The following is a 16,050-nucleotide window of genomic DNA, read 5'->3' as shown; positions in this document are numbered from 1 at the left end:
GATTAAGTGTGATAATTTCTGTAGGTGGTTTTTGTTTTCGTTGTGTGTTTTTTTTGTTTTGTTCTGTTTTTGACGCAGGGCCTTGCTCTCTTACCCAGGCTAGAGTGCAGTGGTGCAATCTCAGCTCACTGCAGTCTCGACCACCCAGGCTCAAGCAATCCTCCCACCTCAGCCTCCCAAGTAACTGGGACTACACGTGCATGTCACCACACCCAGCTAATTTTTTGTATTTTTTTGTAGAGACAAAAAAATGTATGTTGCTCAGTCTGGTCTCGAATTCCTGGACTCAAGAGATCCACCTGCCTCAGCCTCCCAAAATGCTGGGATATACAGGCATGAATCACTTCGCCTGGCCTTTAGATTTTTAATAAATGTCTTTTATCAGGTTAATGGAGATTTTATTAGTTCATTTTCTATTATGAATAAATTTTGAATTTGTCAAATACTTTATCAGTATTTGCTGTGATTTTTTCATGTTGTTTGGATACAGTGGGCTATAATAACAGAAATCCCTGATACTGTTTTTCTGGAATAAATACTGTTTGATCACTACATATTATTTTGTGTATGCAGCTGGGCATGGGCAACATAGCAAGACCTCATCTGTACAAAAAATAAAAATTAGCCAGTATGGCGGCACATGCTTATAGTCCTAACTACTTGGGAGGCTGAGGCAGGAGGATGACTAGAGCTCAGGCATTCAAGGTACTGTGAGCTATGATTGTATCACCACACCCTAGCCTGGGTGACACAGTGAAAACCTGTCTCTAAAAATAAACATTTTTAAAATAAATTTTGTGTATATACTGAGTTCAATTTGATAATTTTATTTAAATTTTTTTCATTTTGTTCAGGTATACACAACAAAATTAATTTTAAGTGTACCGTTTTATGAATTTTGGTAATTATATAGAGTCAATTAACCTTCACCATACTCAAGCTACAGAACATTTCCACTGCCCCAGAAAGTTTCATAGTGTATCTTTATAGTCAGTCCCCATTGCTAGCAACTCAAGGTCTGTTTTTGCCTTTTCTAGAATTTCATATAAACAGAACAATACAGTATGCAGTCTTTTGTATTTAACTTCTTCCATTAAGCATAATTTTTTGAGATCCATGTTGTTGCATATATTAATAATGTGTTTCTTTTTATTGAGTAGTATTCCGTAGAATAGATATACCATAATTTGTTTATCCATTCACCAGTTAATGGATATCTAGGTAGCTTCCAGTTTTTAATCTATAATGAATAATGCTGCTGTGAGCAATCATTTGCAAGTCTTTATATAGACATGTTTCTATTTCTTTTGGATAGATACCTAAGAGTATATTTTCTGGATTATGTAAGTGTACTGTCTTGGTCTGTACTACTATAACAAAATACCATAGATTGGGTAATTTTAAAAAACAGAAATTTATTTCTCATAGTTCTGGAGGCTGAGAAGTCCAAGATCAGGGTGCCAGCAGTGACTAGTGAGGGACCCAGTCCCTTCTTCGAAGATGGTGCCTTGTTGCTGCATCCTCTGGAGGGAATAAATGCTGTATCCTCACATGGCAGAAGGAACAGAAGGTCAAGAAAGGGTCTAAACTACTCTCCAGCCCTTTAATAAGGTGGATAATCCATTCGTGAGGGCACAGCCTCATGACTTAATCACTTCCCAAAAGGCCCCACCTCAATACCACCACAATGGGGATTAAGTTTCAACATGAATTTTGTTTTTTGTTTCCAACTTTTATTTTAGGTTCAGGGGGTACATATGCCAGTTTGCTACACGGGTAAATTGCATGTTGAGGGGGTTTTGGAGTAAAGATTATTTCACCACCCAGGTAATAAACATAGGTAGTTTTTTGTTTTGTTTTGTTTTTGTCTCTTTTTCTGGAGTAGGTGTTTGTAAGAAAATTACAGGTAGTTTTTCAGTCCTCACCCTCTTCCCACCCTTGACCCTCAAGTAGGCCCCGGTGTCTATTCCTCCTTCTTATGTTCATATGTACTAAATGTTTAGCACCCACTTGTAAGTAAGAACATGCAGTATTTGGTTTTCTGTTCCTGCATTAATTTGCTTAGGATAATGGTCTCCAGCTCCATCATGTTGCTGCAAAGGACATTATCTCACTCTTTTCTATGGTTACATAGTATTCCGTGCTATAAGTGTACCACATTTTCTTTATCCAGTCCACTGTTGATGGCCATTTAGGTTGATTCCATGTCTTTACTATTGTGAATAGTGCTGTGATGAACATAACATGCATATGTCTTTCAGGTAGAACGATTATATTCCTTGGGTATATACCCAGTAATGGGATTGTTAGGTTGAATGGGTAGTTCTGTTTTACGTTTTTTTGAGAAATTTCCAAATTGCTTTCCATAGTAGCTGAACTAATTTACATTCCCACCAGCGGTGTTTAAACACTTCCTTTCTCCACAACCTCACCAGCATCTGCTATTTTTTGGCTTCTTAATAATAGCTATCCTCACTGGTGTGAGATGGTACCTCACTGTGGTTTTTATTTGCATTTCTCTAATGATTGATATTGAGCATTTCTTCATATGCTTGTTGGCTGTGTGTCTTCTTTTGAGAAGCGTCTGTTCATGTCTTTTGCCTGTTGTTTTTGTTTTGTTTTGTTTTTTTGTTTTGTATTTTTAGTATAGATGGGGTTTCACCATGTTGGCCAGGCTGGTCTCAAACTCCTGACCTCAAGTGATCTACCCGCCTCAGCCTCCCAAAGTGCTGGGATTACAAGCGTGAGCCATCGTGCCTGGCCCTAACTGATATTTTTAAGTGAATGTATATATAATACATTACTATACAGATGGGTTAGATAAGAATATGTTTTTTAACATAGGCTCCTGTGATCCCTGGAAATTTTTTTTTTCTTTTTTTCTTCACTGTATATATTAGGATCTGGAAGTATTTACACCATTAAAATAGCCTGGGTTTTGTTGTTGTTTTTTGTTTCTGGGCTATGGTTATAGACTTCTAAGTGATACTGCCTTTGGCAATGTCTAACCATAAAGAAAATACAACATTCTCCTAATTTCTGTTTCAGTTCAGTTGGCTGGCACTTGAGGGTTTTTCTAGATTTTGAGTTGTGTTTGCTACCTGCTGCATCAGTTTCTCAAAAGTCGGGTAGACTCAGATTAATACAAACAGTTTTATTTTTCCACCTTCTGCCAAATGTCAACATCTGCACAAATGATTGGCTAACTCACTAGTCAAAGTAGTCCTTTGTTCACCACATGGTGTTGTAAATCAAAAAGTGACTGAGGCAGATCTCAGCTGATCAGAGGTTTATTTTGCCAAGGTTGAGGATGCGCCTGGGAAACAAAACACAAGTTACAGTTGGATCTGTGACCCGTGCTTTCTACAGAGAAGGTTTGGGGAACTTCAGTATTTAAAGGGGAAAAAGCAAGCAGGAGGGGAAGGTAAAAAAAGGAGGGAGGGTAGGCAGTGAGGCAAGTGGATACGTTCTTGTGAGGCTTTGATTAGGGCTCAGTGAATCTGCATTTTACATGTGAAAATAAAGGAGTAGGGGGAAAGTCAATTATGCATTTGTCTCAGCTCAGTAAATCTGTATTTTGCATAAGATAAAATAAGCATGTGAAGTTACAGCCATCTGGGAACAAAAAAAGGTTTTTTGTGTGTGACTCAGTTCCCAAGTTTAACTTTTCCTTTGGCTTAGCGAGTTTGGGTTCCCAAGATTGTATTTTTCTTTCACAGTGTCTTAGATTTCCTCATCACTACAGCAGAACCCACACCACCAGCCCCTGATGCTCTCTCTCCAGATGGGCTGCATCTGCCATTTCTTCCCCTTGCTCAGCCGTAAAACGTTGTCCTTTTATCTTATCAGATCCGGGCAAACCTTCAACCCTCCTTTCCCCAGGCCTGCTTCTCTCTCCCAACACTTACAGGAATGAGTCTTCTCCTAAAACTGCTCAGGATCTTCCAAATACTCACCTGTCCATTCACTATATTGCAGGTTATTAAACCAGTGAAAAACGTGACCATCTTACTATCAAAACCACGTGGTTTTAGCGCCGTGGGAGGTGGGTGGGAGGGCAGCCATTCCTGGCCCCGGGCAGAGCCTGTGCATCCACTTGGACCTGCACACCTTCTACCACTCGTGGTACCAGAGCTTCAGCGTGAGGACCACTGCATTCACTCGGACCCCAAGATCTCAGCCAGCTACCCCTACAGCCACCACAGCCCCCCAGACGACTTGGGCTCCAGCTTCTACACAGAGCTGGGGCCCTATGGCTCCTGGGACCCCAATGCCCTGGTCCCTTCCTGGTATACACCTGGCATGGCTGATGGTCACAGGGAACCCTCAGATGACCTGGTGCCTGCCATTCTGGACACCATCCATCAGTGCAGATCCAGATGACTGGATCCACATCTAACCCCACATCCACATCCAACCCCACAAGGTCAGGATGACATCACTGTACATGACAACATCAAGTATATCATTGACGTGAATGGCTCCCATGGTGCATTTTATCCCTGTATAAGAACAGCATGGGCAAGAGCACCCCACTCTTTTATATCTATGACTCATACCTGACATCCCTTGAGGCCTGGACCCACCTCCTGACGCCAAACAGCCCCCACTATGGGGTCTTCATAGCACTGCTGGTGGAAGAGGGCCACACCTACGATGTCCTGGCCGCGGGGTTTGACGGCATGTCCACCTACTTTGTCTCCAATGGATTCTCCTGGGGCTCCTCCCATCAGAAGTGGAAAGCTGTGAAGAACTTTTATGATGCCAACAGCCTCATGTTCATTCTCAGCATGGGGCCTGGCTGCATAGACACTAGCATCCGGCCCTGGGACGACCACAATAGGGAGAAGAGGGTCAATGGCAAGGACTATGACAGGGCCTTGCAGGCGGCCGCGATGGTGAGGCCCAAGATCAGCTCCATCACCTCCTTCAATGAGTGGCCCGAGGGCACCCAGATGGAGAAGACCACTCCCAAGAAGACACCCCTGCCTGTATTTGGATTACCTGCCTCCTCAGCACAGCCTGTACTTGGAGCTGACCCGCTGCTGGGCGAGCACTTCATCAAAGAGAAGGTGCAGTGGCTCAGGTGAGGGGCCTGTAAACAGGGGTGTGACGTGCTAATGCCCTTGTCTCTCCGGAAGAAGTCACCACATGGGGCTCAGCTGAGGTTGGAGGCACTCACTCCTTCCCATGTTGGCAGCTGAGTGCTTCTGGGTGGGCCCTCAGATAACCCAATTATCTGGAAATCATCCTGAGCACTCTCAGGTTCATTGAACACTTGCTCCTCAAGCAACTTCCTATGTGCCAGGTGCCAGGGAAAGCTTGACCAAGGAGACTTCCTATGTGCCAGGTGCCAGGGAAAGCTTGACCAAGGAGCAGTCCCTGTCCTGAAGCTTACAGGACCCAAGCTTTCCTTATCCGGTGCAGCCCTGTAGCTAGTGCCTGGGCACAGGTGTTTTTCTTTTTGCAGTTTTGCCCGGTGCTAGGAGTTCAGTTCTTTTTGCTCCAAAAAACACCTCTAAGTGGCTGGGCGCAGTGGCTCACACCTGTAATCCCAGCACTTTGGGAGGCTGAGGTGGGTGGATCAGGAGTTTGAGACCAGCCTGGCCAACATGGCGAAACCTCGTCTCTACTAAAAATACAAAAATTAGCCAGGCATGGTGGCAAGCACCTGTAATCCCAGCTACTCAGGAGGCTGAGGCAGGAGAATAGCTTGAACCTGGGAGGCAGAGGTTGCAGTGAGCCAAGATCATGCCATTGCACTCCAGATTGGGCGACAAGAGCAAGATTCTGTCTCAAAAAAAAAAAAACCAAACCCAAACCTCTGTGCTCCAGAGCCTACTTTTTCCCAGGTGCATATTTAGCTCCAGGGAGAGGACTAGGAGGACACCCCCCTCCCTTTAGCTGCCTGAACTGAATGAGGCCCACTCACTAAAGCCACGTCCAGTGCTCCTGTGATTTGTGGTAATTAAATATGAACTGGTAATTTCGAAAAACACACACACACACACACGGTTTCACACCTAATTTTTCTCTAAAATTTGTTACTTTGTCTCTTTAACTAGGTTTTGTTTTTTTTGTTTTGTTTTTTGGGGTCTTTTTTGAGACAGCATCTCACTCTGTTGCTCAGGCTAGAGTACAGTGGTGCCATCTTGGCTTACTGCAGCCTCTGCCTCCTGGGTTCAAGCAATTCTCTCGCCTCAGCCACCTGAGTAGCTGGGATTACAAGTGTGCACCACCATCCCCAGCTAATTTTTGTGTTTTTAGTAGAGATGGGGTTTCACCATGTTGGCCAGGCTGGTCTCAAACTCCTGACCTCAAGTGATCCACCCGCCTTGGCCTTCCAAAGTGCTGGGATTACAGGTGTGGAGCCCCCGTGCCCGGCCTCTTTTACTAGGTTTTAAACAATTTGGTGTAGCAGCGTGGAATCAGAAAGCTTCAGGTTCAAATTCTGACCTGACACTAGGTGTGTAATTCTGAGCACAGAATTCACATCTTTAGAGTGGAGTTAACGATGCTTACCTTGAAAGATCATAAGGATTAAATGAGACCCATAAGCGAAGACTCTTCTACAGCTCCTGACATATAAAATATATTCACTAAACAGGTATTGTTGTTAACGCTACAGGTAGGGACCACATTTTAAACTTTTTTTTTTTATTTTTCATACAGGGTCTCTCTCTGTCACCCAGGCTGGAGGGCAGTGGCAATCATGACTCACTGCAGCTCGACCTCCTGGGCTCAAGTGATCTTCCCACCTCAGCTCCCAAGGAGCTAGGACTACAGGCACACACTATCACACCCAGCTAATTTTTTATTTGTTGTAGAGAGGGAGTTTCACTGTGTTGCCCAGGCTGGTCTCAAACTCCTGAGCTCAAGCAATCTACCTGCCTCAGCCTCTCAAAGTGCTGGAATTACAGGTGTGAGCCACTGTGTCCTGACCACATTTAAACTTTTTGTAGTCCCATATTCATAGCATAATGATGAGTATATGGCATGTGCCTGATATTACAAATTGATTGCTTGGTTTTGGGAGTTCAGAGATAAAGCTGGTAATAATAAACCAAACGTAAAATGTATTTATACTAGAAGTTTTATTTTTACATGCACATCTGACAGTTTATTATGTACATTTATGTCTGATAGTGTGTGTGAATATATTTAGTTGAGAGATGAAAATATGACCCATAGGCCTTTCTTAAAAATGAGCTAAGACACTTTGCAAAATCTTACCGCTTTTTCTCTATAGTCTTTCTTCAAATCATTATGCATTAGCTTAATTAAAATGAGCTGGCAGACTCATAATTGCTACCCAGAATGTTAAACTGGTAGCTGCCACTATTTCTCATGGATAAAGATATCATACTCCTAGAGCAAGAAAATTCTCTGCTTTCAATGTCAGTAATATTGAAGGAACTCCTTTTTTTTTTTTTTTTTTTTTTTTTTTTTGAGGTGGAGTCTCACTCGGTTGCCCAGGCTGGAGTGCAGTGACAGGATCTTGGCTCACTGCAACCTCCGCCTCCCAGGTTCAAGTGATTCTCCTGCCTCAGCCTCCCGAGTAGCTGGGATTACAGGTGCCCACTACCACGCCCAACTGATTTTTGTATTTTTAATAGAGATGGGGTTTCACCATGTTGGCCAGGCTGGTCTCGAACTCCTGACCTTAAGTGATCCGCAAACCTCAGCTTCCCAAAATGCTGGGATTACAGGCGTGAGCCATTGCGCCCGGCTAGGAACTCTTCAAATACCTTTTTAAAACCTTATTCTTCAAAAATATTCAGCTTCCCTGGTGATCATGAATTGAAACAACAGTGAGGTGACAAACTGGCAATGAAAATAAAATATGCTTATTGTTCACCACAGGGTGGAGAATTGGGAGCTTTGAGGTGCTGTTGGTGGAGTATAAACATACATAATTTCAGGCAGGCAGTTTAGCTGTGTGTATCAAAATGTGAATGTGCATATCCTTTAACCCAGTAATGCCTCTCTCTTAGAATTTAGCCCTAACTGGGTGGGGTGTCTGGCACCTGTGATCCCAGCTACTATGGAGGACTGAGGCAAGAGGATCGCTTGAGCCCAGGAGTTAAAATTAAAGGCTGCAGTGAGCTATGAGTGCACCACTGCATTCCAGCCTCAGTATCTCAGTGACACAGCGAGACCCCATCTCTTAAAAAATAAAATTAAAAAAAAACGTATCCTAAGAATACAGGTGCACAAAACAAGATGTGTTTAAAGATATCTATTGTAGCATTGTTTATACCAGAGAAAGAAATGCAAACAACCTAAATGTCCATTAGTAGAGGATTAAATAATGCTATATCCATATTGCAGAATGTTAATCAGCCATTGAAAAGCACAGTACAAGAAGTCCTCACTTTGCATAATTATGTGGGACTCTAAAAATGACCATGCAAAGCAATGTTAATATTCAAAGGGTAAAATATGATTGTCCTATGATCTTTAAAAATTTTTGTCAAATGTTAAAAATTCCCTTACTGTTGGTTATAAGAATATAGAGAAATGAAAAAAATAGTGGCCGGGCACGGTGGCTCACGCCTGTAATCCCAGCACTTCAGGAGGCCAAGGCGGGCAGATCACGAGGTCAGGAGATCAAGACCATCCTGGCTAACACGGTGAAACCCCGTCTCTACTAAAAAATATAAAAAAATTAGCCGGACGTGGTGGTGGGCACCTGTAGTCCCAGCTACTCGGGAGGCTGAGGCAGGAGAATGGTATGCACCCGGGAAGCAGAGCTTGCAGTGAGCCTAGATCATGCCACTGCACTCCAGCCTGGGTGACAGAGCGAGACTCCGTCTCAATAAAAAAGAAAAAAAGAAAAAATAGTGAAACTAATATTTATTTAGTGTACTATAATTTAAAACATTAGAAACATTGAAAATTAAAATGGTTTATGCCTTTGTAAAAAAAAATTATGAAGAGTAGTTTGAACAATGCTTCGCTTCTTGTGGTGTAACTTTCACTATAGAATGACTGTTTGTTTTTTTAAGAGACAGAGTCTCCCTATGTTGCTCAGGCTGGTCTTGAACTCCAGAGCTCAACCAATCCTTCTCCCTCGGCCTCCCGAATAGCTGCAACTACAGGCACGCACTGCTGCACCCAGCTTGGGGTGACCATTTCTTCTATGCTTTGGTGAATCGTCATACTCCATCCTACATTCAGATCAGCTTCCAATATTTTATCTGTTGTGCTTTCAAAACCATGAAATCTCTTCAAAATATTTTAATGTGAAGTTTTTTTGCTATTGTCACTTCCTCTAGGAAATCTTCATCCTTTCCATCACAACCTCTTTCCTCATTTATGGTATATACCTGGAGTTTCTCAAAGGTGGCAGTGTCGACACTCCCATGGTCAGCTCTTTCTTCTGCAATGTCATTTATGTTTGATGCAAATTTCACTTCCGGAGTTAACATATTTTGTTCCTTTGCTGCATTGTCATCTTTGTTGACTAATGCCCTCTTTTGAATATCTATTTTTAAAAATATCACATGGATTCATCAGTAAGAGACATGGAGGCAACACAACTACACACTTTGCTGTCTGTGCATGAACTGAATAACATGTACAGTGACTGATCACCAATAGATTTTGAAAGAAATGACACAGCTGATCACTGATTATGACACACATCTGTTATTTATGGAGTAATTTCTGACCTGAAGAGGTGACAGTGTATTTTATGCAATTACTCACAATTAATATACCACAGTAACTGAAATTTGAACCATGTTGAGGGACTGATGTAATTTAACTTGACAGTGGTAACTGAAAATAATATATATCAGAACCACCCAAAGCAAGGACTACCTATATGTGTGTTCATTGTCATTGAAAGCTCTTCCTGTGAGCTGGACTTTCTCTGTTTGCCCTTGCTTTCTCCACTTACTGCCATTTTCCACTCTGCTGTGTGTCCTGGGAGGCCAACCTCTATGGACTGCATTAACCAAGCACCTTCCTTAATGGCTTCTAATTGGCTTTGGTCATTGGAAAACACCAACAGATCAAATGGAGGGAGAAGAGAAAGGTCAGGATATTTATTTTCTTTCTTTGCTGGACCACATTCTAGCCACAGCTACTTTCCTCTCCTGAAGGCCACAGCCTCCTCTCTACCAGTACACCTGCTTCTTAGACCCCACTAGCTGCTCCCTCTCTGCTCCTTCAGACCTAAAGGTGGTAGTAGCTTCCTGTGGTTGCTGGCTCTAGGGTACTTCACCAATCCTTTCTGTTTCCTTTAAAGCTTCCCAAATCTTTATGGCTTCTTTACATAACTCTTTAAGCATATTTTATTTGAGTGTGCCATATGTTTCTGACCGACCCTGACCTAGATAACATGTCATACTGCTCAGGGAAATTTATATGCACATATCCAAATAGTATATGCATTCGGAGTCTGAAAGTATGCAAGCAGTAACATTTTTAACCAATTTGCTTTTTCCCATCTGTTTGTAAAAGTAGATTACATATATTGATGGATTATTTGGGCTTCAAAATAGTTATTCATTTTTCTAATTTAGTCAAATCTATTATAGAAATTTCCAAATTAACTATTCTACCTTTTTTTTTTTTTTGAGACAGAGCTTCACTCTTGTTGCCCAGGCTGGAGTGCAATGGTGCGATCTCGGCTCACTGCAACCTCCACCTTCCGGGTTCAAGTGATTCTCCTGCCTCAGCCTCCCAAGTAGTTGGGATTACAGGCATGTGCCACCATGCCTGGCTAATTTTGTATTTCTAGTAGAAACAGAGTTTCTCCATGTTGGTCAGGCTCATCTCAAACTCCCAACCTCAGGTGATCTGCCCACCTCAGCCTCCAGCCAACTATTCTACTTTTTAACATATTCAGTCAGATCTATATTTGAATGAGTGTTCTTATAAGTCTGTTCTAACAAAGAAGAGCAGATCATGCAGCAATTCATATTTAAAAATTGCTAGCCAGGCGCGGTGGCTCACGCCTATAATCCCAACACTTTGAGAGGCTGAAGCAGGAGGATCGCTTGAGGTCAGGAGCTCAAGACTAGCCTGGGCAACGTAGCAAGACCCTGTCTCTACCAAAAATAAAAAAAAATTAGCTGGGCATGGTGGCACATGCTTGTAGTCCCAGCTACTCAGGAGGCTGAGGCAGGAGGATTGCTTGATCCCAGGAGTTCAAGGCAGCAGTAAGCTGACTCCAGCTGGGGCAACAGAGCAAGACCTTGTCTCTTAAAAAAAGAAAAAGAGAAAGAAATTGCTGATCAGAGACAAGTTTCTGGAAGTAAATAAGATTAGCTGTTGTCTTCTTTCTTAGAGTAACTCAGAACCTGCTTTCTTTTGTAACAGACTCCCACATCTGGACTGTCACTGGGTCCAATTTGGGAGAGCTAACATTTCCACTTTGCAAGAAAACAGCCAACATCCACACTCAGCTTTAGTGCTGCTGACTGGTTATTGGCCACAGCCTCCACATAGCAAACTTAACATTTGCTTCAGAATGAGACTCAGTTGATTTTTTTACTTATGAGAAGCATTAAAATGCTAATTCTGAAATTCCTTTGTGTTCTTAGTATTGTCACCAGAATATTCAACGAGGCAAGCAAACATGGTGGGGCTAAACACATATACAAAATGGCTTTTGAAAATGCCAATGTAGATTTATCATTTGAAATGCTAAAGGTTCTGGGGTGTTTTTTTTTTATTTTTATTTTTATTTTAAGGTGATAGGAAAGTAAAACATTTCTTGGATGTTTTTGAAGAAACCTATCATAAAAGAGCACCCTAAAGGAAGATTTGTTTACTGGAATTCCTTGCCTTTGCCTTTAAAAGTCTACCATTTCTACAGCGATAGCTGTAGAATGCACTCCACTGGTTTCATGTTTGTGAATTGTATTAGGCCATTTTTGCGTTGCTATAAAGGAATACCCGAGACTGGGTGATTTATAAAGAAAAGAGAACTAATTGGTTCATGGTTGTAATGAAGGCTGTAAGGAAGCATGTTGCCAGCATCTGCTTCTGGTGAGGGCCTCAGGAAACTGACAATCACGGTGGAAGGCAAAGGGGAAGCAGGCACATGTCATGGGAGGAAGAGAGGACAGAGATGCCACACACTTAACCAGATCTCACATGAACTCAGAGTGAGAACTCACTCATCAGCAAGGCGATGGTGCTAAACCATTCATGAGGGATCTGCTTCCATGATCCAAACACCTTCCACCAGGCCCCACCTCCCACACTAGGAATTACGTCTCAACATGAGATTTGAAGGGGACAAATACCCAAGCCATATCATGACTGAAGAGACATTTATTCGATAAATAACATTTTTACGGTGCCTCACTTTTTATAAGACATTCAAAAAGTGTTATAATAATAATAACTTCTTGGTTTCTTTGCACTTCCCAAGTCTGGAATACATGGAACTAATAACTAAATAACTATCGAACAGAACCTTCAAACAACACTGCTCTGACCCATCTACATGGAGTGCTGTCAGTTTTGAGCTGTGCCTAGCACAGGAGAGGGCTCTAAAGCAGTTCCAGGCTATGGTTCAAGCAGCAGATCCTATGCTACTAAAGGTATCTGTGGTAGGAAATGATGCCATGTAGAGTTTATAGGAGGCCCCAGTAGGAGAATCACAACATAGACCTCCTAGGTTCTGGAGTAAGACTATGCCATCTGCAGCAGAGAACTATACACCATTCAGAAAAGAGACCCTGGCTGGCTACAGGGCCCTGGTGGAGATAGAGTACCTAATTATAGGACATCAAGTGACTGTGCAGCCAGATCTTCCCATTGTGTGCTGGATTCTTTCAGATTCACCAAGTTACAAGGGCTAAAAGCATCCTAGGATAGTAGTTGCCGGCTGGGCACAGCAGCTCACGCCTGTAATCCCAGCAATTTGGGAGGCTGAGGTGGACGGATCACTTGAAGTCAGGAGTTCGAGATCAGCCTGGCCAACATGGCGAAACCCTGTTTCTACTAAAAATACAAAACAATTAGCTGGGCATGGTGGCACACGCCTGTAGTCCCAGCTACTTCGGAAACGGAGGCATGAGAATCACTTGAACCTGGGAAGTGGATGTTACAGTGAGCAGAGATATCTCACCACTGCACTCCAGCCTGGGTGACAGAGCAAGACTCTCACACACACAAAAAAAATACGCACACACACACACACGTATAGTAGTTGGACACTTGGGATTGGGCATGAGTAGAAGGACCCAAGTAAGTTGGATAATAATCAGGACTCTCAGAGTTTCATGTCATCACCACTGTTGGGTCTGTTCTCTTCCTCAGCTCAAACTTATGGTCATGTTTGGAGTTGGAGGAAGAGGGGAAAAGGGAACCTCCCTTGAGACCAGCTGGCAGAGGATGAAAAGAGCCATGTTTGTTTCACGGTTGGGTTGACTTGGTAAGAGGCTGCTACTATTATACTACAACCACTTAAGGGTGGCCTTGAAAGACATAAAATCTTTCCAATGGGCAGTGCCTCTGGTTATATATTTTGTATGGAATGGGAAGTGGCCCAAGGTAAGAACAACACACATACATTTGTGGACATTAGTGAATGGCTAGGCTGATTAGTCAGGGGCCTGGAAAGAGAAAGATTGGAAGTTTAGGGGCAAGGAGGCTTGCCCAAAAATCATATGGGTGGAACTACAGAAATAGGAACAAAATGTAAAGATCTTAGTATCATATGTTAACACTCACCAGAGAATATCCACCATGGAATTCTGGTGGACAGAATGACTTGACCATTTGACGTCAACCTGCCTCTGTCATCAGTCACTGCAAGTCTAGTACAACGGTCTAATGAAAGTAGGCAGGTGGCAGGGATGGAGGCTATGGACCCAACGTGGGTTCCCACTCACTGAGACTGATCTAGTTTCTCTCACTGCCAATTGTCCTATTGTGTCCGGAATTTATTCCTTTTGGTGGGTTCTCGGTCTCACTGACTTCAAGAATGAAGCCGTGGACCTTTGCGGTGAGTGTTACAGCTCTTAAAGATGGTGTGTCCAGAGTTTGTTCCTTCAGATGTGCCCCGAGTTTCTTCCTTCCAGTGGGTTTGTAGTCTCGCTGACTTCAAGAATGAAGCTGCAGACCTTCATGGTGAGTGTCACAGCTCTTAAAGGTGGTGCGGACCCAAAGAGTGAGCAGCAGGAAGATTTATTGTGAAGAGAGAAAGAACAAAGCTTCCACAGCATGGAAGGCGACCTGAACAGTTGCCACGGGCTCAGATGGCCAGCATTTATTCCCTTATTTGGCCCTGCCCACATCCTGCTGATTGGTCCATTTTACAGAGCACTGATTGGTCCATTTTACAGAGTGTTGATTGGTGCATTTACAATCCTCCAGCTAGATAGAAAAGTTCTCCAAGTCCCCACTTGACCCAGGAAGTCCCACTGGCTTCACCTCTCACTGTCTGCCAGCAACAGAACTCAACGCCAAGCCCTCAGTGTGGCACCATCCCTGGAAGAAACCAACCACTCACTTCTTAGCAAGTTGATAACATTGGACCCTTCCAACCTCCAGCAGCAATTCAACTTTACTGGACTCAGCACATGTTCTAGGTATGTGTTGGGAGAAAAGCTGAGTGTTGGGAGAGAAACTGAGGCAGGGCTTGGAACATGTCTGGGGTCCAGGGTCTAAAACCCCTCATGGCCTCTGGAATGTGTCTAGATTTGCTGGCTCCTTGCTTCTAGCACTTCCATTATCTCAAGTAGCCATATGTTTCAAAGAAAATGCTAAACCATCATAGCTGTACCTCATTTGCTTGATACACTGCTTCCTTTCAACCCCCACATCCTCACCACCTGTTTCTTTGTTTGATCACCAATAAATAGCATGGGCTCCCAGAGCTTGGGGCCTTCACAGCCTCCAAACTAGCGTTGGCCCCCTGGTCCCATTTTCTTTCTTAACTTGTCTCTTCTCATTCCTTTGACTCTGCTGGACTTCGTAGCCCCCATGGTCTGGTGTTGGGTCTGATCACCCCAACAGCATGGGTTTTCATTTTCTGCCTTTGAGGTCTCATCTAGTAGCAGTGTCCCGGCATTTACAAAGTTTGATGCACCGACATGGAATCCCCCACAGCTCAGACTCAGAGTCCCACCTTACAGCAAAGCAATAGGCACGATACCATGAGATCTACGGGTTGAGGAGTCTGGCCCTTGGTTAAATACCTATCTGTGATTTTTCAGGCCTGACCATAAGCAATTACAAAGACTACCTGGCAGGCCTCACAGGGAAAGCTGCCCTCTTCATGCCATTCATGGTGCACAGCCGGTGCATCCTGGTTTCTAAAGGAAGTTGTAGTCAAGGACTCAGGCTCCCCTGGCCAGCCATGCTCTTCATGCATTTACATTCCTAGCCTGGTGCCTTTATCTCTGGGTCACTGTCTGAGACCTTGGGCAGAGGTCCTCCTTGGCCTCCTCTGCTGAGGTCTCCTTATGGGGGGAGGAGGAAGAACCTTGAAGACACTTTTTCCCCAATCTGACTGAGCACCCAGGACTTTTCTACCCCAAACCCTCTCCACTTCAGGGTCCATAAAACTGCTGGAGCCTTTTGCCCAAGAGACCGCCATGTCTGTGCTGATCCCCCTGACCCTCATTCACTGCATCATTTCGTAGGGGAAATGAAGCAGGAGTCAGAGCTTTCTCCAGCTTTAAACTCGCTTTTACCATCGCAGTAAGTGCTTAAAGGCTTCACTTTAATTTTTGGCTTATTGCTTTAATCAGCTACTCTGACAGCTCACTCTCCCAGCTCCACTGAGTTCCTGACACTGATCCTGTTACTCACTGAACTGCCCAGAAGCTTCATGACTTATAGGGTGATAGAAGGGCCTTTTGGAGGCTCAACCAAGGTGCTGGCTTGGAGATGTTATTGTGCAAGGCAGGGGCACCACCTCCAAATATGGTCTATGCCTTAATTCAGCAACTGTTTTAAGATGTGTCCAGCCGAGTACAGTGGCTCACGCCTGTAATCCCAGCACTTTGGGAGGCCAAGGCGGGCGGATCACCTGAGGTCAGGAGTTTGAGACCAGCCTGGCCAACATGTTGAAACCCC

The 16,050-nt window shown here is 43.6% G+C and overlaps 1 pseudogene; it reads left to right on the top strand.

Moving 5' to 3' along the window:
* Window positions 1–3,827: 3,827 nt before the first annotated feature.
* On the top strand, window positions 3,828–5,168 carry LOC134808040 (glycoprotein endo-alpha-1,2-mannosidase-like protein; annotated as a pseudogene).
* The last annotated feature ends 10,882 nt before the right edge of the window (window positions 5,169–16,050 follow it).

This window comes from Pan troglodytes, chromosome 13, assembly GCF_028858775.2.
Source record: "Pan troglodytes isolate AG18354 chromosome 13, NHGRI_mPanTro3-v2.0_pri, whole genome shotgun sequence".
NCBI classification, from domain to species: domain Eukaryota; kingdom Metazoa; phylum Chordata; class Mammalia; order Primates; family Hominidae; genus Pan; species Pan troglodytes.
This window is presented reverse-complemented; position numbering and strand designations above follow the sequence as displayed.